This window comes from Rhinolophus sinicus, chromosome 4 (assembly GCF_057876585.1).
Source record: "Rhinolophus sinicus isolate RSI-liver-muscle chromosome 4, RSI-T2T, whole genome shotgun sequence".
In the NCBI taxonomy this organism is placed as follows: Eukaryota; Metazoa; Chordata; class Mammalia; order Chiroptera; family Rhinolophidae; genus Rhinolophus; species Rhinolophus sinicus.
Genome location: NC_142504.1, coordinates 15,483,536 through 15,508,661, shown reverse-complemented (window position 1 = coordinate 15,508,661; position 25,126 = coordinate 15,483,536). Strand labels below are relative to the sequence as shown.

Below are 25,126 nucleotides of genomic sequence, written 5' to 3'. Positions count from 1 at the left end.
ACACCAAGACACATCATAATTAAAATTCCAAAGGTTAAATACAAAGAGAGAATCTTAAAAGCAGCAAGAGAAAAGCAGTTGGTTACCTACAAGGGAGCCCCCATAAGATTGTCAGCTAATTTCTCAACAGAAACTTTGCAGGCAAGAAGGGAGTGGCAGGAAATATTCCAAGTGATGAAAAGCAACGCCATTGCTCTACCCAGCAAGGCTGTCATTTAGAATTGAAGGACAGATAAGGAGCTTCCCAAACAAGAAAAAGCTAAAGGAGTTCATCACCACCAAACCAGTATTACAAGGACTCTTAGAGGGACTTCTTTAAGATGGGAGGGGGGTAAAAGATGGGTGAAAGGGGAAGGGACTAAGAAGTACAAATTGGTTGTTATACAATAGTCATGGGGACGTAGGGTATAGCATACCCTGAGGAATACAGTCAATAATATTGTAATAACTAGGTATGGTGCCAAATACCGTGTTTCCCTGAAAATAAGACCTAGCCAGACAATCAGCTCTAATGCATCTTTTGGAGCAAAAATTAATATAAGACCCAGTCTTACTTACTATAACAGCAGGTCTTATATAATATAATATATGACTGGGTCTTATATTAATTTTTGCTCCAAAAGGCGCATTAGAGCTGACTATCTAGGTTTTATCTTCAGGGAAACCCAGTAGGTACTAGATCTACCAGGGTGATAGAAGGGAATGGGGCTGAGGGCAGGGTGAAAAAGGTGAAGGCATTAAGAAATATAAATTGGTAGTTAATACAGTATGGGGAATATAATCAACAATGTTGTAAAGACCATGTAAGGTGCCAGATGGGCACTGGACTTATCCGGGGGATCACGTCATAGACTGTGTAGATGCCTGACCACTGTGCTATACACCTGAAGCTGAAGTAGAATAATAATGAATGTCAACTATAACTAAATATATAGGTATATACAGTCATGGGAGGTGGAGTACAGCATCGGGAAGATAGTCAATGGTATTGTAACAGTTATATATGATGTCAGAGGGGTAGTAGCTTGGAGGGTGAGTTATCACTTTATGAGGGATTTAAATGTCTATTACGTTGCTTTGTACACCTGAAACCAATAAAAAAAATAAAAAAAAATAAAAGGAATTTCTAAAATAATAATAATAATAATAATAATAATGCTGCAATGAGTGAACAATCACCATGGAGTTGCAGCTTTCTAAGACTGCTCCTTAAAAGACACTTTCCTTTGTCTACCCAAAAGATTCCCCCTATCCCATCTCTTCTTTGCTAACAAAATTTATTTGGTTCAGAGTCCACCTCAATTTCTTGAGTCAGAATTAAGTCCTGATTGGTCTAGGCCAGTCACATGGTCCCATTCCCATTGACAGTCATTGGTTAATGACTGGTATCCAACTCCATTCTGCCCAATGGGAAATAGCAGAAAGCGGCTGGGGCTTTGAGAAAACAAGGGGCTCAAGAACATTCTTCTGTCACATCTGGAATATGCAGCCTTCACACAGCCACGACAGGACCTAGTCTGAGAATGAGGTGAAGAGGCTGAGGGTGGCAGATGGGAAAGACGGAACCAATCGGGACGCTTAATGCCCTGGTGAGCTGCTGAATTAACCAGCTCTGGGGCTTCCCTTCCTCTGGACTTCTTGTAAAGTGAAATAAGTTACTTTTCCCTTCGGCCGGTTGAGTTTGGGTTTATAGTACATAGAACCAAAACTGTCCTAACCACTACAAATGGAATTGCTGGTTGAAAGGGTATGCGTGGATTCTATGCTGATAAGCACCCTAAAGTCATTTCTGTTTAACATCTTCACTGCAGGAATGCAAAGAGGGTATCAAGGTTTTGGAGGTATGTTTTTCATGCTCTGGAATGGGAGCTTTACCAATACATTAGTCCAAGCACATTTGAGCAGCTCTTGCATCAGTATTTCCTACCTTCTGGTTCACACACGTAATACTGTATGAAATATAGAGTCAGAAATCTGGCCAGACTAAAGATGAGAATCTCCCAAAGCTGTGCTTTCCTAGCCTTTTTCATATCACATGACACATAGTGAATGGTAATATTTTAGGGCTCACGGGGGTAAGTGGATAATGTTACTCAAAGCCAACAGTTTCCAGCCTAACGGTTCCAGCTGCCCTACTTCCTATCTGGCCTCCCTAAGGACAGAAGAGAACAATATTTTAGCCCACCTGAAACCCATTCATGGAAGCCGGTTGTGAGCGCTACTCCAGAGAGATTCATCATATTTCATTGATGCTAAGCAACATATTTTTCCACATTTAATCTCTCTGAAATTAGCATGCATCTTACAACTGATAACGCCTTTTAAGTGCTGTCAGCCAGGCAGCAGGCATCAACTCAATGCCATTTTCTACCTTTGGACAAATTCAATCTGAAAATCTTCTGTTGGTCCCTTCTTGTAAGGTCAGTATTAGGTGGAGTTATTGTGTAATGGGCACAGAGTTTCATTTTGGGACGGTGAAAAAGTTCTAGCGATAGATGATGGTAATTGTTGTACAACAAACACTTTGAGTGTATTTAATGCCACCGAAATGTACACTGAAAAATGGTTGAAATGGTGAATTTCATGTTATATATATTTTACCATAACTTTTTTTAAAAAGGCCCAGCATCAACCTTGAAGAACACGTGTCAGTGGCTAGGATGCAGAGACAATAGTGGGGCACCCTTCTAAGGATCTCTGCATCTTCACTTGTGCTCTTGATGGCACAGATGATAAGACTGTGAAAAGATTAGACATTTGAGGACTCTGAAGATGAAAATATCAAGCACTACTTCAAGCAATTTATTACTCTGATAGTTTTCCTTGTTACATAGGCACAGAAGTGACACAAGACAAAAAACTCTGTTCTGGCCATTTTTGACTGTATTTGACCCTTCAGATGCACTTTCCACCCTTTCCTACGCCTGGAGGCTGACCTCTGTGGACTGCATTGGCAAGGCCCCTTGCTCTGGCTTCCAGTTGGGTTCAGCCAATAGGAAACAATGGCAGGAGCCTGGAGAGGTGGGGGTATTTACCCCCTTCCCCAGCTCCCTCCCTGCTGGGCTGTGCTTGGCAATAGCTGCCTTTCTCCACCTATGGCAGAGGCCATAGCTCCTGTTGGGCTCCCTTCAGGGTCTGTTCCTTACCCCTGGCAGCCTGGGAGTGGTACCTGCTTCCCACTGCTACCAGCCCCAGGGCGCCTCACTCTTCCTGGTTGGTTTCCCTCACCCCATCCACACCCTTTGTAAATATTCTTGCATCAAACCATCTACACTGCCCCCACCTTTTGAGGGTACTCTTTGTTTCCTGCTGGGATTCTGATTTTTTAAAAATCTGTATCTAAACCAATCTAAAATTTAAGAAAATGTGAAAATCTTAGTGATACATAAGTACTGTGTCATAGTTTAATTGGCAGCACTCTTTCTTAGCGGTACATAAATAACGGTGCATCTTACATTCGTTGACTTCTTAGATTTGACAAGGGTAAAATCTCCTTCATGCCATAAAGGGTTAAAGAGATGTTTCCAATATTACACTTCCAGAATTAACCTGGGATTATAGCCAAACAAGTTTAATATTTCGAAATATCACACACAATGCAGTTTAGTGCCAATTTTATTCCCTGGGTGAGTACCAGCAGCAAAATGTATGTAAGGGCCTCTGGATCAGGGTCTCCTGGAAGTTCTGAGTGTTGCCCTAGGCCAGCTTGTCTTCCTGCTTTCATCTAAGCCCCTCCACACCCCTCCTGGGCATCCCACTGGCTCTCATCCATCTCTCTGCATTACTTTAATAGTTTCACAACTGGCTAGTCCACCTTCAAACAATTCACTCTTCCCTTTGCTGCCAGAATACGTTTTCCAAAAAAGCAGAGCTGATCAGGCCACTTCCCTGCTTAAGATCCTTTAGGTGCTTACCATGGCTTTCAGGATGAAGTTCAAACTTTTTAACATGACACACAAGGCCCTTCATGGTTTACCCGACAATCTCCTTAGTCTCCTTTCCTGTCACTCACTTACAAATGTTTAACGCCGGCCAGAGGACTTCCTGACTTCTAAACACACCATACAGTTGCACATTTCCATGAGTCTGTACTTGCAGGTCCTTTGAACTAGATAGAATGCCCTCTCCACCCTTCATTCACCTACTCATCCTTCAATATTCAACTTTGTTACTGCCTCCTCTGGGAAGCCTTCCTAGATATCCCAGGATGAGTTAGCGGTAGTGGTCAGCACCCTGTGCATTTCACACTACCTGAAACTGCTTACATCCAGGGGCTTTCACATGGTAGGAACTCAAAGGTTGTTAAGGAAATGCATGAATACAATTTAGTAATTTTCTGCTTCTATCGCTTTTCTTGTATCAAGAACATTTTTTGAAGAAACTGTTTTCTCAGCATTCAGTTCTGTCCAGTGGCAAAAGTGGTCAGTAGACTCAAAATAGCAAAATAATCCCCACAGCCATGCTACCACAGGGCCCTGGAAACCAACCTCACATGCTAAGGACAGACTGAAGGTTTGCATTGAGCTAAGCCCTAATTATGTTCAGTACTTTTAACTTTGAGCCTAGACACCCAGGCTTTGTACTCTGCTGGAATCAGATAACTGAGTGATACCCAGTACTGCATAGCTGCTAAGGTCATAAACTCTGATCCAGACTGCCTATATCTGTACCTTCCTTCTAAAGCTACTGACTAGCTGTGTGCCTTGGGCAAGCTATTATGCCTCAGTTTCCTTATCTGTAAGATGGGAATATTAACAGTACTGACCTCAGAGCAAATGATTTAACATACGTAAAGGCTTATAACAGAACCTAGCACAGATTGAGTACTATTTAGCTACTATTTTTTGCATTTTTCCTATTACATGGAAAAAAAGGCATATCTGAGGCACAAAGCAGAGAAGTCATTTCAGGAGTGGCTTTCTGCCGTGGTAAAGCCAGTTAGCGCTCCTACTGCCCCTGTAATGAATTCACAGATCAAAATCATGAGTTCTGTCTAATATTGCACGGGTCTGCTGACATCACTGTCCTTCCATCTGCTTTCTCCAGTGCTACCCAAGTGACACAGATTTTTATTCCTTCCATATCACATAGAGCAGTGTGAACAATTGAGGTCTGCCTTTTTTATTTCCTGCCCATAGCTTTTGTATTTATAATTTTTCTCTGTGTCTATAGTGGTTATCCATGAAATCGCCCTATGCAGACAGCCACACGGTTAAGACAAATAATGAGTTAAGCAAAAATGTGGTTCCTGAAATCACGTTAACCAGCTGGTGGACTCCGCTGGCTCCTGGGGATCCCAAAAAATATGTGTCCACTTCCCCCCCGCCCCACTATTCAAAGACAGTTTGAGAGCACTTGGGAGTTCTTTGGAATAAACACTCTTAGAAAAATGCAAGGTTATCTAGAATCCTACAATTTTGCTGCTCGAAGATGGGATTGGACATGACATACAGGTGAGGAACAAGCAATGTGGTTCCCTAGCCCCGCATGGAAGATTTTCCAGCACCCATGTTTCCCAAACTTTGCACTTGAAAATAAGTGTTGGGGTGGCCAGTGGCTCAGTTGGTTAGAGCGCAGTGCTCATAAACCCCAGGTCATCAGTTTGAGTCCCACATGGGCCAGCGAGCTGCGCCCTCCACAACTAGATTGAAAACAATGACTTGACGTGGAGCTGACGGGTCCTGGAAAAACAGTTCCCCAATAAAAAAATTTTTAAAAAATGCTCTTTAAAAAACACAGAGGCGGCCTGGTGGCTCAGCTGGTTAGTGTGTGAGCTCTGAACAACAAGGTTGCTGGTTCGATTCCCACATGGGCCAGTGAGCTGCACTCTCCACTAGATTGAAGACAAGCTGCCACTGAGCTTCCGGAGGGGCAGCCGGAAGGCTCGGTTGGTTAGAGCGCAAGCTCTCAACAACAAGGTTGCTGTTTCAATTCCTGCATGGGATGGTGGGCTGTGCCCCCTGCAACTAAAGATTGTAAATGACAACTGGACTTGGAGCTGAGCTGCACCCTCCAAAATTAGATTGAAGGACAATGACTTGTAGCTGATGGGCCCTGGAGAAACACACTGTCCCCCAGTATTCTCCAACAAAATTTAAAAAAAGAAAAAGCCCACAAAGGCTACCAATGTTCAGCGATAGTTTCCATTGTACCTATTATTTGGTTTATTCACCTGGAATGTTGAAAAATGAAGACAGGAGGGCCTAGACCACACAAAGCAGGCTGCTGGTGATGGTGACCCCAGTCTTAACAGCACCCCGCCTCCCCAGTGCTGTTCTCGCTTTCCTGGCGTGTTTTCCACCCTCCTGTTTTATATTATCTGCCTCTGGCAGAATGACTTCCAAGAGGACTGGGATTTGGGGCTTATTTTCCTCATTGCTACATCCTTAGCATCTAGAGTAACACCTGATACTCAGGAGGCAACAACACACAGGTCTGATGACTGAGATCTGAGACAAGGCAAGCTTTACAGTAAGAACCTCCAGACTAATTTTCCTAGTTCCTACTCCCTCATCTATATAGCACTAGAGTAAACCACAGCCTGTCTTGTTAGTCCTTTCACTCACCAGTAGTCACAGGTGGGAGACAAAGTGAAGGATTTCTAAGCAAATCATTTAAGCATCAAGTCAAACCAGACACAATCATGGCAGGAGCTCCAAACCTTATCCTTCTGTGGAGACTGCACTCATCTCTGCTTGGATGACGGCTCTCCCAGTGAACCACTCCAGCCACACCCTCAGAGCCACAAGCAGTCTCTTGCAAAGTTGGTTTCAAGTTTTGTTGGAGGTCAGTATTTTTCAGAATAGACCCATTTAGACACAGAAAGCAGGGAAAAGAATTCTTTTTACAAGTAAGCACATCTTAACATCTCAAATGAATACAAGTACATGAGTTTGAGTCGCTTTATTTTACTGCACAAACATAATTCAGACATCTTTGGGGTAAAGGATTCAGGAACTGAAGCAAAAACAGTCCCTGGCGGAGAGGTGGGAGAATGGGTGACAGCCACGTAAGAGAATACACAGGCTGCTTAGGATCAGGACACATTATTCCTGTGAAAAGCAACTGCTAAGTGCTACCGTTCAGCTCTAATATCCAGCAATTCATTACTTTCCCCCACAATTGATCCTTCCTCTATTATCACCCATCCCAATAAGCCAACTGGAATATAACCAAGTAGAAAGATGGTTGTGTTCTTTTGTTTTTCTTTTTTACAATCAAGGACCTCTGAAACACAGACAATCCCAAAGCTTCAAAGCATCCCACAAATTATGTCAAAAGTGTGTCCCTTCCTCACTTGTCAGCAACATGGCACCGGAACCATTTCCTTTTTGCTCACCACCCTGTGCCCAGTGCCTGGCACCCAGCAGGCACTCCATAAATATTTGTTGGATAAATGCCTTTGTTAATAAGTTTTTATAATCCTTTGGATCAATCAGCTCTCCAGCCAAAAGCTCATAAAATCAAAATAGGGCAATGTCGATGGAACAGGCCTGGATTCCAGTACCAGTCACTGACCCATTGCACAGAGCAGGCTATGGACAGGAACGCACCAACCCAAAGCCACATTCCAGTGGGGATGAGGAGAAGAGCAGTGTCTCCATGTAAAGTATCTCTACTGCCCCAAAGTGTAAATACCAACCCATCTCAAAACCAATTAAAAAAAAAAAAGAGTGAATTGGACCTAAATCAGAAACCGAATTGACACGAGATCGCCAAACTCAATCCTTGCAGGAGCTCACTTACCTACATAGCAGGTCACTTGAGTAAAAGGACCATTATCTATGACTTTCCTACATACATTTCCTTCTTCTAGGGTAGAGAATTTAAATTCCTGTAAGGCACTAAACACCCACACACCCACTGCTGTATCTGTGGCTCTCCTCTCCTAGCTCAGTTAGTCCGGTCTTTTGAGTACCTTTTAAATAACCTTGAAAAGCCCAAAGGTTTTATTGTTTAAACCAAAAAACTGCAGTCAGGAGTCCACCAGGGTAAGATGAAGTATGGGACATTTGGGACGATTTTGTTCCCATTTACGTGTTTTAACCCACCAGCTTCAAAGGTAGATCAAGTTCCTGGAGCAGCTTTTGAACATCCCCCTCCCCCCCCAATCGCCCTTCCCCCAAGGGAAAGGCGCAGTGACGTGGCCACCAGGTTTACCCTGCCCGGTGTCCCAAGGCATCCAAAGCCCTCGAGGCCGTGGTGGTGGCAGCGGCGGGCGACCACAGTCTCTAGAGACAAAGTTCTGTAGTGCACTGACTTCTATCATATACAGAGTCGGAGTGTCTCAGAACTTTGCCTCAAAAGACCAAACAGGCTGTCTTCCTCCAGAAGCTTCTTCCTGCAGGTGTGCTCCCCCCACCCCCAGCTAAGACAAAGAAGAATAACTCATTAAAAGCAATTTAGCTCAGGATGCGACCGATAATGGAACGGGTCATTAATTATGGAAAGTTACTGCCGCAGTCAGCAGGGGCAAATGCCCAGCAGAAATGGTGTATTAACAACCCGGTTCGACAAATTCTGGTCGCAATGTCACAGCAAACGGGATATAGGAATCACTACCTCCCCCTCCTACCACCCATCCCAAATTAGAACCCCTTCCCGGTCGAATCCCGCTTCTTCCTCGGTCCTGTTATTTAAACTTTTGCAAGCTGCTAACTCACTCCATTTAACTTGTGGCAACTTTTTACCTCCCCATCTGGAAAGTTGGTGGGGGAGGGGATCGCACGAGGACGAATTCTCGGAGCTGGAAGAGTTAAAGGGGGGGGGGGGGCGAATACAGGCCTGGGAAATGCCCGGCAGATGGGACAGCCCAGGAAAGCAAGGCTTTGCGGGGCCTCCACTGCTTCGCCCCTTCCCCCAGCCATTCCCACCACTTTATTCCGGTCTGCCCGATGTCCGCACCCAGCCCCAGAACTCGCGTCTATGCAGTCCTCTCCCCTCCGCTCCACCCACCCACTCTGTGGGGCTTCTCCCTGCCCCATTAGGCAAAAGGCTTGCCGCGGACCCAGTCTGCACGCAACCTCCCCCTGCACAGTATCCCCAACACTGCCTCTCTGCTCTTAGCCCCTGCCCTGCAACCCTGCCCCTGCAGTACCGGCTGCCACTCCTTCCCAACACCGACAGCCCCCTCCCCCTACATACCGCACCTGAACAGCTGTTGCACCCGTGCAACAGGTCTGGAAAGTGTCTTCCCCACCTCTCCCCGCCAACCTCCCGCCACCGTCCCCTCCCCTACGACCCCCTTCCCTATGACTCCCCAGAGCCAGAGTCGGAGATGCAGTGGGCTGCGTTCCCCCGGCTGGGGTGCACAAGCGGCTGGCGAAGTGCGGGGAGCGCAGAGGCACCTGGGGCTGGGGGCGGGTGGTCGCGCTCCGGCCTCCCTTGGCCGGGGCGCCCTCCCGCGTGGCCCCTTCTGCGCCCGCCGCAGGCTCCCCAGCCTGTTCCTCCAGCGCCGGCCGCCAGGCATTCCCCGGCGGGCTCCCCCCCTCGCGCTCCGCTCCGCTCCCTTCCATCTTGACTTTTGCCGACGTGGAAATTTTGGGTTTGGAGACGACCTGCGCTCTTATTGGCTGCCGGCGGGCGGGGTCGGAGGTCACGGCTGCTCTCGCTATTCCGCGCCAAGAGGAGCCGCACAGCGGCTCATGTCAAGTCAGCAGGTTCCCTCCGCCTCCCCAGGGGTCACGTGCGCCCCGGGCGGGCCCTAGAGCCGCCTCCTTATGCAAATAGACAGGCCGTGAGGGGAGGGGGGAGGGGCGGGAGTGGGCGGTAGCGCGAGGGGCGGGGGCGGAGGCTAGGCTCGCTGGCCCGGCCGGGGGTGGGGCTTGGAGGGGCGGGGCGCTCCAGGTGGCCACCTGGCTCCGCGTCCTGCCCCGCCCCCCTGCTGGCCTCCCTGCTCGCCTCCCTGCTCACCCCCACTGCTACCCTGCCCCTTCGGCCTCCCGGTGGTCTGCGGGACCGTGTCATCCGGCAGCCCCACCGGACCTAGGAAACCCGCGTTTTGCCAGGTGCCTCTGAACTCCCGCCTCCTCCCGAGCCCTTTCCACCAGAACCGACCCGAGCCCAGGCTGGGCCCAGGTCTCTTCTGAGCTGGGGAAGAGGAAGCGGCGACGTTGCCTGCGGGGCAGAGAACGAAATGCAAACCTTGGGGAAGGCAGTTTCCTCCTGTGGCAGGGAGTTGAGAGAACTAATAGCGAGATTCCCGGTAAGAGAATTCTAGGACAAAGCAAAAATCAAGAATTCATCGGGGTTAAAAAGTACTCCCTTTTAATTAACTGCCTACCCAGTGGCCCCCAAAATAAAAAGGGGGCAGAATGCTAACTAAAAGTGCCAGTTCTGATTTTTTTTTAAAAAAAACACGTCTATGAGGACTTAACCGAAAGGCCAGTCCGTCTCCACCCGACTTCTGCTGAGAGTGGAACCCAGGACACGTTCTCCTCCCACATCTGGATGGAAGTGTGACTCCGGGAGCTCAGAATTTCCTGAGAACTCACGGGGCATGTAAAAGGAACCAATTCTTAACGTGGTTCCCTAAACACGTCAAAGAAAGTGCTTTTCTAGAAAGAAAGCAAATGGATGAATGGCCCCATGACCTGGATGTCTTCCTTCCCTCCTCCGCCTTCCCCAAGGAAAAGAAAGTAACAGCATTGCAAAGGTAGAGCCTATAGGGTAAAAACTAACTCTTGGATGGTTGGTTACTCAAAGATCTGCCAGCTTCTAGTCACCAAGAGAAAGGAAAGGGGCTACATTTTAAAAATATATAAGTATTTCCTAGAATTGGCCTATTATTTTCCTTCGTGTAATAAAATATCATCTTTATAATTTACCCATAAGTCCGACCAAATGATCCAGAAAAGCAAAAGGAATTTTCATGGGAAGAGTCTTACCTGTAAAATTCTTCCCATCCTCTCTTCTTAATTTACTCTCTCCTTCTCCCTATTTCCCCCTATGGAAAGATAAATCATTGCTCCTTCCAACTGTTTTATTCTCAAGGATATTTCTCTTCACTCCCCTTTCTCTTCTGTCTCCACACTCGGTTGTTTATCTGACCCTTCCCGGGTTTGCAGGGGCCTCTCCCTGGGCATTGTCTCCTCCCGCCCCCCACCCCCTCCTGTCCAAGGCTTGCCGGCAGTGCTTGCTGGGCCTCCCCCGAGTTGGTGCTGGCTCTGCCGCCTGTTCTGTTGTGTGCACTGGAATATTGATTTTTCAGTGTGTGTGCGCCGGCTCTGTAAAAATCAATATTTCAGTAGCTCGAGCACAGCGCAGGGCAGTGTAATGGAGCCGGCCTGCTGATGTAACGTGCGGGGTCCACTCTCAGCGATTGAGGTCAGTCAGAAAACGGCAGTGTGTTTTCCTATTTCATGTTTGCTTCAGAGAGAGGGAAGGAGTTTGTACACCGGTGTGTACATCAGATTCCAGGACAAAGTAGCCTTAGTGCTATTGAGTAACACGCAAACCAAGTTAGAGAATGATACATTCTAAGGCCAAAAAAGGTGATGATGGAAAACGGATTGTCTGCTCTAAAAACTCCTACATAAAACATTATGGGGGGAGGGGATTACTGTCTGCCATCAATCCTACCAAATTTCACAATGAGAAAATTAAAATAGGCTCAATTCCAAGAAAGGGCTGGAGTTTATCTTTGATACTGGATATATGGATTATTAATCTATAGCCCCTAAAATATGCTTCTGATCAATGAGGACAAGAGATTTCTGGCATACTTTACAGAAAAAAATAATCAATAATGGTATCACTTGGGGACTATCTTCATGACATTTGCAGCAGATATGGAAGGATGCTGGACTTGGAGTCAGACCAGTGGGTTCTGAACAGAAATGCCCCACCTCTAGCCTGCTGACCTTTCTGGGCTGCAGGGACTTTACCTATAAATGAAGGGGTAAACTAAATACTCTCTAGTACCTATGAGTCTACAGAAGAGAAAATACTACAGATAAAACCTTCAAAAACAAAAATACAATTAAGTCGAGTATATACCATAGATAAGAAAAATAAATACCAGAAGTGTTGCAGAAACAGAAGGTAGATATGTTCATGCTCTAGTTATGTGTTTTATTTTCTTTTAAATTTTATTCTAGTGTGACCTTATGGAGGGTAATTTGGCCATTTTTTAAAAATGCCCTTCTTTTGACCTAGCATTTCTAAGAGTTTTTCCTAAAGAAATTATTAGTATCGCTAGAAAGATGTTTATCATTGCCAATTTAGAATACTGAAACATTAGAAACAACCTAAGTATCCAATAATAGGGGATTTAGTAAATAAAACATGGTAATGATATATTTATTCAGCGGAACACAATTTTAATATGGTTGTGCTAAGTGGGTATTAAAATAATGTGGAAGATTTGCACTTATGGAAATGTATGTACTACTTAAATCTCTATCTACATCTCATAGTGGTAAAGGATATGAGTTCTGGAGCCCAGTGGCTTGAGTTCAAATCTCTCTCCACAGCTAACTAGGTATGTGGCTTTGGTCGGCTTTAAAGGAAATGTATTAGTATCCCATTGCTGCTGTAACAAATTACCACAAACAGTGGCTTAAAAGAACACAAATTTATTATCTTACAGCTCTAGAGGTCAGAAGTCCAAAATGAGTTTCACTGTGCCAAAATAAAGACGTGGGCAGGGTCAGACTCCCCACAGAGGTTTAAGTGGAGAATTTGCTTACCTTTTCTAGAGGCTACCTGCTCGTGGCCCTTTCTTCCATCTTCAAAGCACAGCACTTCGAGTTCTGTTCTTGCCATCACACCTCCTCTCTGACTCACCTTCCTGCCTCCTTTTTAAAAGGATCCTTGTGATTACATTGGGCCCACCTGGAGAATCCAGGATCATCTCAGCATCTCAAGGTTCTTAAGCACATCTACAAAGTTTCTTTTGCTTTGTAAGGTAACATATTCGTAAGTTCCAGAGATCAGAATGTGGACATCTTTTCCGCCATTATTCTGTCTACTTCGATAAGCTAAAATCAAGGTGTCTCCAGAGCTGCATTCCTTTCTGGAGACTCTGGGGGAGAATTTGTCTTCTTCCCTTTTCAGCTTCTAGCGGCTGCCTGCATTCCTTGGCTCAGGATTCCCCCTCCTTCAACTTCAAAGCCAGCAATGGCTGATAGAATCTTGCATAGATTGTATCACTTTCACAGGATTCTTCTGACTCCTTCTTCCACACTTAAGAACACTTGTGATTACGTGGGTCCACCTAGGTAATCAGGATAATCTCCCTATTTTAAGGTCCACTCATTAGCAACATAATTCCATCTGCTACCTTAATTCTCCTGTGCCATGTAGTGTGACATAACCATAGGTGCCTGGGATTAGGACGTGGGCATCTTTGGGAGGTGATCCTTCTGCCTGCCCCACTCAGGATAATGGTGATAATTTGCATTATAAGGTTGTGGAGAAGATTAAACAAATCAATGCATGAAAAGTGCTTAGAACAGTGCCTGGCACATAGTAAGCACTCCATACTAATTGGCCCATAGTAAGCATTCCATAATAATTATTATCGTTATTATCCGGAAAGGAAATGCAGACTATAAACAATTGTTGCATTGGAGGGTGGGATTAAAGCTGATTTTCTTCTTTCTTCCTTTTGCTCATGTTGGTTTTTCTCCCATGAACATGTATTACTTGGGCACTTAAAATTTTGTAAATAAAAATGAGACAAATTAAGAAAGGAGGTTATCATAGTATAATAGGAAAATAATTTAATTTGGGGTTAAAAAGTTCAGGTGCTCATCTCAGCACTGGTTCTAAAAGAAATTGTGATATGGGGTGAGTTTCTTTACCTCTCTGCATTTCAGTTTTTCTTATCGGTAATATGAGAGGGATGAACTATGCATTTTGCAACATCCTTCCAGTTCTAAATGCCATGTATCTAAAAATTGAAAGATCAGTACATTCATAAATGGTAAAGAACACTTCTTAGTATATAAAGAACACATACAAAATCATAGAAAAAAGACAGCCCTATTAGGAAAAAAAAATGAGTAAATGCTATAAGCAGGCATTTCACAGGAGAAAAACAAATGGCAGTAAGCATAGGTAAAGATGTTAAGCCTCATTAGTAACCAGGAAATGCAATTTAAGACTAAACTGAGACACAATTTTGTACCCGCTAGGTTGGCAAGTACCTCCAAAAGTTTCTTGCAGCTTGTCCTCTGTGTGTCCCCAGAGTCAGCCATTTTTTTTGGCACCTTCTGTATTAGGAACAGAGATACGTGTTTCATAACTATCCAGCCAGCCGAAGTGAATTTGTTCCTTCTCCAATTCATCACAGTGTTGATTTCAATGCTGAAGAATCACATTCTTTGTTCCCCTGACTTGTCTTCTGTCATTTCATAAGGTTTGTCCATCTAGTCACAGTCCAGAGGGGCTGGATCTCAGAGTCCTGCAACAGTCCTGACAGTCACGTTATTTTTGACTTCCATCTTTGATCCCATAGTCTCCCCCCAAAATAAACGGCTTTGTCTTTTTCTGGGGGGGGGGAGGAGTTCTATTTTCTTGACTCTAATTGAAGCATTTGGAAGCAATTATCAGAACTCAGGTGTACCTTAAATATCACTGTTTCCAATGAGAGGGTTGGCTTGCATAGAGTTTGCAAAATGAAGTTGGTGCCAAGTGAGTTGAAGAGGATGGGCAAGAATGGTCTTTGAGGCAGCAGTGACACCTGGCATCTACACGTCAGCGCTTTCATGTGCCTTTGGATGTTAGATTCTACGACACATCAGTTGGGTGGAGTACTGGTTTTTAAGACTCACTACTGAAGGCAGAATGGCCCCCCCAAGTCATTGCATACCACTTTGCATGAGGTCTTCAGTTTTGGAGACAAAGATTTATTTATTTTTAACTCTTTGTCATGAAAAATGTTCAAATATACAAAAAGAAAAAGAATATAGTGTAAATACACTCTGTAAAGTAGATATAAAAAATTATATAAAGGGTATAATGAAATCCATCACCTGTCATGAGTTCTAATAAATTATAAATCATGAACTTTCTTATTTCATTTGTCCTCCCCCATCCTTTCCAGGCTTATTTTGAAGCAAATCGCCAGTACCATGGGGTGTAGATGTTGTGAGGAGGCCATCATGATAAGCAATCTCAAAGATCAAGAGAGTATTATTAATGGCAATATTGAGTAAAATCCCTCTTTGCAACATTATTACAAGCTATTTATTTTAATCAATTGAATGCCAAAGTTCTTCACACTTAAGACTACTTTTAGCTTCCATAGCAACAGAATATTGAAAGAGCCAATGAAATAATGCCAGGTCTATTACAATAGTCTTAACCAGTCTCTATAATCCATCCTGTGTAAAGCCCATGTTTGCCCATTCTTTTAGTAAATGTGAGTGCCTATTATGTGCAAAGCATAGTACTAGGCACAGGAGGAGATTCAAAGGTGCATCAGATGCGGCTGCTATTCTGTAGCAAAGAATGTGTCTGGCTTTTGTCCTCAGTTTCTGGGTGGGGGTTTCTAAACCCTTGGAATTTTCCAAGTGACAGGAGTGCCTTTGTTATTTATGGTGGGCCCCCGGACCACATCTGACTCCATGATAACGAGATGACTCCTGATGGAAAGACCCAGCCATGTGATTAGAGGGGTGAGGCTTTGGTCCAGGTGATACTAACCTGATCTCCAGGAAAGGAAGAGGGACTGCAGATTGAGTTCAATCACATGATCAATTATTCAATCAGTCTTGCCTGCATATTGAAACTCCAAGCAAAATCCTGGACTGGACAGCCAAAGCTGGGGTGTGCTTCCTGGTTGGTGAACACATCATGCCTAGAGCATGATACATCCCGAGTCCACACCGAGAGGACGAGGAAGCTCTGCGTTTGACACCCTCGCCCTATGTGTCTCTTCACTTGGCTGGTCCGGATTTATGTCCCTTGTATTAAAACTGTAATCATAACCATAGTGCTTTCCTGACTTCTGTGAGTCCTTCTAGCCAATTACCAAACCTGAAGGCGTCGTGGGAACCCCTGAATTTGTAGCCAGTTGGTCAGAAGTGCAGGTGGCCTGGGAACCTCCTGCAGCACAGCTAGTGTCTGAATCTGAAGTGAGGGCAATTTTACTGAGGACCATGTCGTTCACCTGTGGAGTCTGCAGTAGCTCAGAACTGCACTGCAGTTATAGACGAAAAAAGGAGTTCTATGGAAAGTAAGCTCACAGGGTGATCTGATCATAAATTCCTAACTGGACAGGTCGTGGTGTGGAGTCACGTACCAAGCGTACAACTTCATAACTAAAAGGCATATCTTTGCCTTCAGCAAGCCCTGTCCATTGATTCTGTGCATTTAGGTGAACACACCTTTGAAATGTCGCCTTGCAGACCCCTGCTTCCGATACATGACCACCCTGTCAGGCCCTGCTGCTAAAGCAAGCAAGAGGTAATCCTATCCCCGTCCTCCTCTTGCTTTCTCTCACCTTCATGTAATCTTCCTGACATTCCCTCCTTCATCTCAAATGCATGAAAGAAAACTGCAAACTGTTATTCTCAGAAGCATTTGTCTCAGTCTTTCGAGATCTCGCTTCCGGGAGTATCTTCTGTTTGGCTCAAATAAATGTTTATAAACATTCTCTATAAGGTTTGGACGTTCTTAAGTTGACACTGTATTCGACTTCGATGCTAATGAAACTTAAAAGGGTCAGGCAACAGTTACAAATGTGCTGTGGAAAACGAGAGACGGGAAAGAGAACTTGCAACTAGGGAGACTGGAGGAAGCATTGGGTGAAAGGTGGGCCTTGCCTGGAGCCCTGAAAGGTAAGTGAGATTTGCACGTGCAGATGACATAAGAATAAACAAGTATTGCATGCTTCCTCTGCTCTGCATCAGGCCCTGCTCTAATGACTTAATAAGTTAATGACTTATTAACAGGCACAGTCCTATGAAGGTACACTAATATTATCTGTCCTCTACAGGAGGGCATGCAGAGCTCAAACAGCTTGCCAGGAGTTGCACACCTAATAAGTGGAGAGCTGGGATTTGAACCTAGACAATATGAGTCCAGTGTCCACGCTTTTAACCACTACACTTGACTGCCTTTCAAGTGAGAGGAAAGAACATTTCAGGAGGAAGGAATAGCAGAAACAGATGGGAAAGCAGAGGTATAAACATAAGGGGAAAACAGGAATGTTAGATAAGTACTTTGAACACCAAGGAGACATTGGGAAACCAAAGTTTCTTGGGGCTGGAGCTTTGTAATGGGAGTCTGTGAACTTTTAGGCACTGCAACAGTGTAAGAAGTTACCATTGAAAGCACAGCCCCCTTCTCCAAGTCAGGGTGCTACTCTTGCACCCCTGAAGGAGGAATCACTTGCCACCTGGTACTCAAGTTGTGGTGTATAGATTAGAGACTCCAAGGGGAACTATGGCTTTCTCATCGTTTCATCTCCCAGTTGGCCTAATGCATACTGGAGGCACGTGAGTACCTGCGGAATGATTGACTACTATACTAGACTGTACCATATCAATTGCCAATGTTTGACCCTTTCTCACCTATAAAAATAGCAATGTGTTATGGTTTCAACCTATGAAGACACTGTATTATAATTATGCTCAGAGAGAGGCTAATGTTAAAATTCAAGTACATGACTGTTAGAGGCCGTGAAATAGGCATTAGAAACTTTACAAAGGACTATTGCTAAACTTAATGTATAGCATTTAAACTAGTATATAAGAATATGTAGTATATTCTACACATATACATTTGTAAATATGCTATAATACATATATTAGCTATTTTAGTATATATACATATATATGGAGAGAGACAGAGAGAGAGACAGAGAGACAGAGAGAGAGAGAGAGAGAGAGAGAGAGAGAGAGAGAGAGAAAGAGAGAGAGAGAGAGAGAGAGACCTATCTGCAGGTTAATTCTACAAGGACTACTATCCATGCAATCTGATCTTGATGTGAAATCAGAAGCTCAAATTCCATTCAAGTCAGGTTTATAAACTTGAGGTAAACCTCAGAACAGATCAAAAATGAAGGAGGAGAAAGAGAAACAAGAAAATCGGATAAACTTTATTCAATAGTTGCCGTTAGACATAGTGTTTCATAGAGGATTCTGTTTCAGTGCGTACGAAGAGTTCATTGTTAGCTGCCTTCCACCAAGAAGTTAGGACATTTTTAACGCTAGGTATGTGTCATTAGGGATGATGCCATCAATCAAAGGAACAAGACCGGCTGATGTGTATTTCTCATAAAGCAAAAGAGACCTGCCCATCTGTGAGCCTACCTGCTGAGCTCATGGCTGATTCCACAGAAAGTAGAGCGTTATAGCTAAACCCTCAAGAGTGGCCATCATCTGTGCAGCTTACCCAACAGAAGGGAACTGATGAATCAGACAGCATAAGTAAACTATATAGTATGCAGCCCAGAGTTTGCAGCCACCCCCAAACTTCTAGTGAGGAGTTTACACGTATACAAGAGTCACAACTCAAGGAGAACAGTTTAAAGTAGACTGAAATGCAACTCAAAATCCTGCCCAGTAAGTCGTATGTTTGTTTAGTTTAATTGAACAGATTGTGAAAAAACAAACGATTTATTCCTGACAGCAGGAATGTTTGTTGTGTGCTGACTCCCCTGAAGCAGGCCTACTAATAGGTAAGATTTTTCCTCCTAAAGGTTCGTTTTAAAATAAAATGCTCTAAATAATTAATAGACATAATTGTTTCTAAGCTGGAGGAAGTAGTGAAGCTGGACTAGCTATGTAAATCACGTGACTCGATTTGTACACAAAGGGTGCTCACTCACAAGGTCTGAAGGTAAGGCCCAATAGAAGTGTGAAATGATCCCCCTAAATTAAAAAAAATATATTGATCAAAGGACATCGGATGTCTCTTACATTTATTTACAAATCGCTGGGAAATTCCGTTACTTTCTTTAAATCTCTCAATTTTGTGTCCTGTGGAAATAACAGTACATTCCTAAGAGAATAGCTCTTCTTTTACTCCAGGTTCCCAGAAGTTTTCTTTACGAGGGAGAAGAGATTTTAGGATCCGTTCTCCAAGCTGGATGTTTTGCAGGGTCTTCTCTCTAATCGTTTGTAATCCTACAAAGTCTGGTGGCCCTGCCCAACCAGCTCCCCAGTTGCTCACTTTTGTTTTGCTCCCTCCCCTCCCTTCTATCCCTTCTGTTCTAACAGGAAGAGCCTGTTTTTCCAGAAGCCTCTCTTGCCTGGAAACATCTGAAATTCCAAGACTCAGGATGACCATATAGCACAGACCTCTAAAAGGAGAGACTGATACTAAGCGCTTAGAACCCTCTATACCTGATTTTCACACTATCTGGGGCCTCCTTTCCTGTTCAGATTTCCATTGGGGCTAAGAGGTCTGGACAAGTGCCTATTCCTTGGCCCTTGTAGCTTTTCTCCCCTCTTGTTGCTCTCTGCTCCGAAGAGCTTTCTCTTCTTCTTTAGTGATAAAATAATGATACAGCCCCTCTTCTAGAACTATGTCCAGAATTACATGAAATAACACACCCACCATCACATTCAGAGCTCCCACCCCGCTTACTCTCCTGACCATCTAACATAGTATATGCTTACTCAGTGGTCTCGCTCCCCACTCTCCTCAAAACTGTGAACTCCCTAAGGCAGCGACTTTGTCTTTCACTGCTACAGATGTCCCCAGAGGCCAGCACACACATCATAAGCATTCTATAAATATTTGTTGGATGAATGAATGAATGAGTGAGTGAATGTGCCTAGATTGGAGGAGATAAACAAAGAGAGTAAAGAACAAACTTGCATAAAACAACTTTCCTAATACTTTTGAAAATCTGGGAAAGGGTTACAGAGTTACCCAATGGGTGTTAAAATGATCAACGACATCCTGAGCCCACTTCTCAATGTAGTAGGAAAAAAATGACTTTTGCTTTCAGATATGTACTGTAGCCTAACATTCTTTGTGGGGACTTTTTTTTTTTTAAAGGAAACAATCTGTTAGACAAATATGTGAAAGCTTTTTATTTAAAGAATATAAAATATGGAGTCCGAGCGTCAAACTCAGTGTTTTTCTTTCTTTGTGTGCCTCAACCACCAACAACCTGATATACTTCTTAAAGTAATTTGATTCTCTTTTTGGACAAAAGTCACCTTCACCAAAGATGTTATGAATAGCACATGTGCCTTTAAAGGAATATCCTTTAAAATACTGACCACAGAATCATATGATATGATTCTAAAAGGTTCCGAACAAGCCAGAAAGTTTGTTTCTCTAAAAAATGAAAGAAGAGGGAAAGAGAGGAGAATATGTTATAAGCTCCCTTAACCTTCCAGAATGATTCACTTTTTATAATTTTATTTCTCCATATATTGTCAGTATCACAGTAAAGCGTTTGATTTACCAGCCTATACGGCAGGAGCAACTCTGCTTCGGATCCAGTTTTGTTTATTAAGTATGAGTTGCACTATTGGAGTTGGGTCCTCAGGCTTATTTCTACTCACTGATGGGGTTTTGATTGCAAGAGTCAATGACGGCAACACTCTGACCAGTGGAGGAAAGCTTTTTGCAGGACGCAGAACACTAGATAGTCCAGTGGTTTGCTCCTCCCACCTGGAATTCTAACTTCCTTTTGGCTTACCAGGCACCATTCAGTTGCTTTCTCCTTTCTGCTTCAGTAACACTTTCAACAACTCTCACTAGAGCACCTATCACAGATCCATAAGTTACACAGGACCATAGCTAGCCCATATGGCACCTCTGTGTAAATGAGAAAAAAACACCCCTTCCTTTGGGTGAGTCAGAGAGAGATGGGGTAATACCAACCATGTATTTTTATAAGTTTGGGGAGAAAATTAGGGCGGGGGAGGACACTCATCTTGCCCCCTTCTCAGCGCACACCTCTACCACCAAACAGGAGAAGGATCAGTCAAGCACAGAAATTTTTTTTGCTGTTTAGTTCCATTGTGAGATACAGCTGCTAACAACAGTGACAGTTTTCCTGCACAGACCACATCTCTTCCAGAACAAATGGAACCAGGTCAACACTTTGTGTGAGAAAGACTTTTTTAGAGACAAGGCACTTGATTTCCAAGTGCGTGCTTTGCAGGCTGTCAGCCATTCAGTGATCTCTTACTGTTTTACAGATGGTCCTATATTCCGGGTTTTCAGTAAGAATAAGAGGAACAATGCAATGATGCTTTCTTCTTGTGCTTGAGACCACTCCAGAAAGAACCTTGATCATTTATCCCTCCTCCATCTCCTTTGGGAAGGAGGGAGACAGTGGAGAGGAGAGGGAAAAGACTGAGGTGAGAGAACGGGGTGAGAGGCAGCTGCTACTTTAATCTCAAAACTATCCTGGTGACCACAGTCTGGATGAATTGGAGCACTGGATGCTTCTCTCGCTGGTGTTGGCCAATGATGGTGATGGAGTGTGTACTCTCTCTGGAGAGTCCCCTTCTCGATAGGCTAAGGTTCGTCCTGACAGGCGGGGAGTTACATGTGCTTTTCCACTCCCATTTCTCAACCGCGTACGTTGATGATACACTCTGACAGGCGTACTAGTAGGGCTAGGAGTGCCTGTTTCAGGGAGTGTTAGGTTTTAACCCTAGAGATAATCTCTTTCCATGTTTTCAAACTTCCCTGTCTTGACCTCATAGTAAGAAAATATTTCATATTGCAACCCTGTGCACACATGACTATATAAACATAGATTTCACTGAAATAAAAGTTTTTGGAAACATTATTTAGTCACATAACATGTAATACACTCTAATCTTTTCTACTCTGTTTTTAGAACACGCTGATCACAACTCACTAAATTGATTTCATGATTCACTAATGGGCTGGGACCTACAGTTCGAGAATCACTGATCTCTTTTAATCCCCTTTTGTTTTAGAGCAGGAAACCGAAGTCAAGAAAGGACAGGGTTACACAACTATTGTCTAGTGGCAGACCCAGGACTCAAACTCAGGTAGTGAAATCATCTAATTTAGCTAATTATTAATAACAAACACTCTTCTTGCAAAACAATGAGCAAATGCTATGCTGGTACGGTGAAGGATGCATGCTGTTACCAAAACATGTAGATTTGTTTTTGGTTTTTTTTTGTAGATTTGTTTAAATGGTGGAAAATTAAAATCACTCAAAAAGAACTACATGAAATGTCATCCTCCAAATTCTCACACATTTATCATTTTCAGTTGCAAACTCCAGTGTCTAGAGGGCAAAGTTTTTATATAGGTATGAAGTTTATATAGAGATATAGAATTTATATATCTATATCTATATCATCTATACGTGTTATTTTACAAGCATGTTAAATTACATCTGCAACTTGGCTCCGATTTGCTGGCTCATGTAAACCTCCTTTCACTGATGTCTATAATGAAATGGAAAGAGACATGAGCCACCAGTCTTCCCAAAGATCTTTACTTAAGCCTGCTTGGTCAAAGAAGGGCTGGTGGGCATCGCTGTGCTCAAAGGGAGGCCTCTCAGTTACACTAGGGGACACCACGGAGGTATGAATGGGAGGGTGGGATGCCTGAGAGAAAGAGCCATGAGCAATAGTGCGCGTCTAGAACAGTCTCAGCGAAGATCAGCAACTTCACAGCCCATCATTCTTAGATGGTTGACCTTTAAACGCTGCACACATAATAACTGCCGTTGTCTCTGACCTCATTACCACTCTAAGAGTAGTATTTCTATTAACATAAGTTAGTCTTTAAAAACGAAGCCCTAAATTTCAGCAACCAGCATACTTTCCTTCAATAAAAGCATGCATGCCTTCCTGTTCCACCTATTTTTATCCCATTTCAATAATAATAATAAAAAAAAGCCGGCTACAGCCAAAGCAAATACTTTCTCTCTCTTACCAGCAGCAGGGCTGGTCTCCAACCTGCCCAGGCTATAGAACTGAGGATGGAGCTGATTTTGTCCATGGCTTTTTTTTTTTTCCCTTTCATTGACATGGTACCTGTTCACCGGTTCACGTGTCAGCTGATGAAAGCAATGATGACCTTTTCCAACAATTGGCCTCTGTCTTTACACTGGCTTTCTGCACTTGACTGGAAGCCATGAAGATCACCTTAAGGGCAGCTTTCAACCTATTCCTGTGAAATGGCAACAGAACAGAAAATGACACAGAAGTAAACGGACATTTGTAGATACACTGAGGACTAGGTATAGGTACTTTTAGCTTGTGAATGTGAAAAGGTCACAGGTTGTTTCTGAGCATGTTCCAGCTGGAGGCAAAAATGCTTTGGGGTAAACAAATGGACCACATGCACAGACGCACTGAAAATTAGGTATGAAAGTTACATATGCAAAAGTACCACAAAAATTCCTGCTGTGATCATCATGAAATTACCTTGGAGTGTGGGTTTCTGGCTCACTTTCCAAGCTATGCAAGTCCTTTCATAAAATCTCTAGGCAGCATTCCCCCCCCCCCCGCCCCCCCGCATTGGTTTGCCTTACGTCAGCATAGCACAGTAAACGTTTTGTCTCTTCCAAGCTCTAACTGCTAGAACAATTGTGTAAGAGGTGATTCCTTTTGGGGGCCGGGGGATAGGAAAAATAAATCAGAAGGTTTGATTATAACTTTTAAAAATCAAGTTTTAAAAATTGGTATATTTCTGTACTTTGTAAAGACAGACATCTTAAATAGTGCCTCACCATGTTTTGGCAGACACATCGCTGACTCTTGGGATGGGCAGGCTTCCATATCCATATTTATGGGAAATATGTCAGAATGTAACCCATCCCACTGTCTATGAAGGGATCAACAATTACAAGTTATCGTTGCCCTGTCATTACATTGCTTTACTTCTTTTCAAAGACTGACATAGAGATTGCTGTGAGATGGAAAATAATCAATCCTCAGAAGAAAACAGAACATTGGCTCGTACAGCTGAGGAGAAGAGTCGCATGTATAATGTTTCATTTCTCATCTCATCTTTGGGTGATGCAATGTTAACACACCACAACTCAGTATTATCAAGGAGGTGACATTTCACAGAATGACTACCTGCATGGCGGGGAGGGGGTTCTATAAGCCGGATTTGCTACTGATGACACTAGCAATTCAGTGACACTAAAAAAAAAAAAAAATTGAGTACCATTTCCAAAAGACATAGGTACCTTTGAAGAAATAATATTGCCTTTTCTTTGACTTTCATGCTCCAGTTCATCCCCAACAGATAGGTGCAGTCAAAACCTGTATCCGTAATGTGAACAATATGCTTCCTTTAATATAAGTCCCAGGTGAAATGAGATTAGTCAGGAAAGGCATGATAATCTCTCTGATTTTACTAGTTAACAGTTCTCCAAAAAACAGACATGTGATTGTTGTTATTCTAGCAAGTCGGTCATTTACAAATGGATCTGTGTCCAAAAATTTCACTTATGTGTTTGGAATATGGAGTGTCAAGTATAGGTGCCCATATATGCAGCATAAAAATGATAGGTACCCAGACTGGCCCAGAGGCATCTATTTCATTCATATTTTGCTGATGATATTGGGAGAGACAAATAAATATGCAGGATCCAAAGAGTAGTAGTCTGCTTGGGAAGACAATCTGTGGCACAAGATCTAAAAATAATCTCCTTATAATTTCTACCACTTCCAGGAAGGAAGGAAGGAAGGCAGGCAGGAAGAAAGGAAGGAAGGAAGGAAGGAAGGAAGGAAGGAAGGAAGGAAGGAAGGAAGGAAGGAAGAAAGGAAGGAAGGAAGGAAGGAAGGGAACAAGAGAGGGAAGGAAGAATCATCGTATTAGCCATGGTCCAACCAGGAAACAGAAAGCACTCAGAGATTTTGGTTTCTCAGGAGACAACAAAGCTGAGTAACTACTAAGAAGAAGCGAGGCAACCCAGAGATCAGCGGCAGCAGGAAGTTAGTCACTAGCGCCCCTGGAGTGGAGGGTCAAAAGGAAGAGGTGGTGTTAACAGAATCTGGAAGCCAAACTGCCCTGTGGAAGCTGGAAGCATAGTGCGCCTGTCCAGTGGGGGCTGGAGCCATGGAGGAGCTGCCACAGATGCTGTCAGGGAAGAATCTATGGATTCAGGAAAGGATGAGGAGAAACATTATGGCTTCTCTCTTCCTCCCACCATCCAATTGCCACTAATGCCTTCCATTGACCAAACCCAGCCAGAAACCAG

The 25,126-nt window shown here is 43.7% G+C and overlaps 1 long non-coding RNA gene across 2 annotated transcripts in view; it reads right to left on the bottom strand.

Annotated features, from left to right (window-relative positions):
• LOC141573093 (uncharacterized) overlaps positions 1-11,052 on the bottom strand; it is a 68,573-nt gene extending 57,521 nt beyond the window's left edge. For both annotated transcript variants that reach the window (XR_016021037.1, XR_016021036.1), the window contains exon 1: positions 10,887-11,052. This is a non-coding gene — a long non-coding RNA (uncharacterized LOC141573093). The remainder of the gene's footprint in view (positions 1-10,886) is intronic.
• Between the last annotated feature and the right edge of the window lie 14,074 nt (positions 11,053-25,126).